This window comes from Nestor notabilis, unplaced genomic scaffold, assembly GCF_000696875.1.
Source record: "Nestor notabilis isolate BGI_N333 unplaced genomic scaffold, ASM69687v1 scaffold26051, whole genome shotgun sequence".
NCBI lineage: Eukaryota > Metazoa > Chordata > Aves > Psittaciformes > Psittacidae > Nestor > Nestor notabilis.
Window position 1 is genome coordinate 14,103 of NW_009916449.1, and position 2,721 is coordinate 16,823.

A 2,721-nucleotide genomic window follows, 5' to 3' on the forward strand; every position below is an offset into this window, starting at 1 on the left:
GGGGTTACCTGCAAGGGCACAGGGACATCCACCTTCCAGGTATACCTGGTCCACCAAGACCAAAGTGCCACCTAGGCCAGGGTGTGCTCTGGATCCCTAGGAGTCATCTGGGCCCCATCTCATGGTCCTCAGTGCTGCCAAAATGCTCTAGTACCCTTAGATGAGGTTGGGCCACCAGGTTTGCATGTAGACAGGGCCTTCAGGGATACATTAACTTTGCACGGGAGACATACCCACACCGGGTTGCTCTCTAAATGTCCTCTCCTCAAGAAAGACCATCTGAAGTTGCCAACCATTAGTACTTGCCCTTTGGGAACCAAGTGCTGCTGGAAGCCCTTGTCCAGCAACTACTGTTGTCAAAACCTGTGGTCTGAGCATGTCTCCTGAGGCTTCCTTGATGCCTCCATCCCTGCAGCCGTGTCATTTGGTGGGAAGATCTCCTGCCTTTTCTTTGTTGCCTTTTTTCTCTCCAAGAAAGGCAGTGAAGTGTTGAAACATCCAGGTTGGAGCACAAGTGTCCCATGGAGGTGTCCTAATCTCAAGTGGTAAGCCCAAAGGAAGCATCTCCCATGACAGAGGTGGATGAGGGCTGCTTGGGCTTGATGTGCGTGCTCTTAATGTTGCCAAAGCTTTCCAAAGACCAGAGGGATGGGACTGTCTGTTTTCCATCCTTGCCAGAGATGGAGGAACTTTGCAGAGAGGGGAGCTGTGCCCAAGGTACGGAGCAGGACATTGTATCTCCAAGCCTGGACATGAACCCCACTTCGCTGTGTTTTGCAACCCAAGATGTTAAGTATTGTAGCTCCTGAAGTTGCACCTTTGGGGCAGAGGGGTCCCATGAGTGGGTTAGTTAGTGAATGAGTGTGGGTGGTCCCTGAGCTGAGGGGTTCATTGTCATAGGGTGAGGAAAGGGAAAAGGGAAGGGAAGAGGGAAGGGAAGGGAAAGGGAAAAGGGGAAAGGGAAAAGGGAAAAGGGAAGGGAAGAGGGAAGGGAAGAGAAAGGGAAGGAGAAAAGGAAGGGAAGAGGGAAAGGAAGGGAAGAGAAAGGGAAGGGGAAAGGGAAGGGCAGGGCAGGAAGGGAAGGGAAGGGGAGGAGGAAAGAGAGAAGGAAGGAAAGACAGAGACACACGGAGACAGAAAGAGCAATAAAGAGAGTTCGCACTAAAAAGAGACTCAGGGGGAGCGTTACCTTCACCACAGGCTCATCCTTGCTGGGCTGGGATCGATGGCAAGAGCTCCTTGTTGCTGGTGACGGGCTGGGGATGTGGGGCTGTGTCTTGAAGGCTTTCCAGTGCTGATGGGATTCAATCCTGACCCACCTGATGGAGCGGGGCAGTGCAACCCCTGCCTGAGCCAGTGCTGGGCTATTTAAGGTGTTTCCAAGGCTGTGAGCTGCGCGGCATCCCTGCGGATACAACAGTGGTAGGTTGGAAATGGAACCTCCCCAAAAACACCACGTGGGGAAAACTGTGGGAACCTGCTGGGAACATTCCCTGGGGCAGGACTCTGTGTCCCGGGCGAATATCCCCAGTTCCTTAATGAGACCTTTTAATTACTGCCTGGGGGTGAGTGGCCCAAGACATGTTGGGACCCCAGGAGATGTCAGAGGGCTGGAGGTGGCTGGAGAGAGAACCTAAAATCAAGTCACTTTTCCTCTCACTTTCTTGCACCCTCTGAGCATCCCAGTGACTCTCAAACGTCGCTGCGCCCTGGAGCCATGGAAAACACACACATCCATGTTCCCGTTTTGTGGGTTACAGTGAAAAAGAGGTACTTGGATTTTCAGGTTTGGATTGTTTTCCTCCGGCTAATCCTCTGCAGCGCTGGACTGTGGGGCTTTGGCAGCACACCAGGGCCTTGGCAAACCCTTGAGCTCCAGCCCCGTGGAGCCTCCCAAGTGCTTGAGGTGTGTGATTCTGGGTTATCCTGTTTTCCTGGGATTTTGGCTCATGGCAGGTCCAACGCTTCAGCGCGTAGCGATGAATTAGTGCTGAAAGCATCCGGGAGGGTTTGTGCACCTTCATTTGCCAACATTTACATCTCGAGAACTTACAGTACTTGGACATCCACGACGTGACCCTGAGCAACAGGAAACTGCAGCTGCGTATCCCTATGGAAGTGACACCTATGGAACAGGTTTATTCTTCCTGTCTGCTCATCTCAACAGTCACTTTATTACATCTCAAACTAAGCTGTTTCAATCTCAGTTGAAACATTTTGGTTTGGGGAGGCTGAAAAGATGCAGGGAGACAGGCAGATCTCCCGGCAGTTGATTAATTAAGATAATTTCCCTGGTTAATGAAGGTGAAAATCAGATCTTGTGTCCCACAGGTTTTTAAACCCATGTGTTAAAAAATTGGTGGTGACGGGAGACCTGAATCTGTGTGGTTTAGCACAAAAAATGAAGGAATAAGGATGTTTTCTTTGATGGGGCCATCTCATGGAGGTGGAAAGGACTCTGCAGATGCCATTGGGGCAGGTCAGGGAATAAACATGAATAAAAAGAAATAAAAGTTAATAAAACCACCTTTGAATTGAACCAGTTGTGGCTCCAAGGCGTGAGAGAGGCCCCTCTGCGTGCGGGCTGGATGCAGGGCCCCACCAAGGGCAGTGCAGCCGCAGAGACATCATCGTGCTCAATACAACAGGAACTGAAATGGATTTGTGCATGATTTTAATATATTTATTTATTTGTTAAGAAAAAAGGTGATTTTGTTTTTT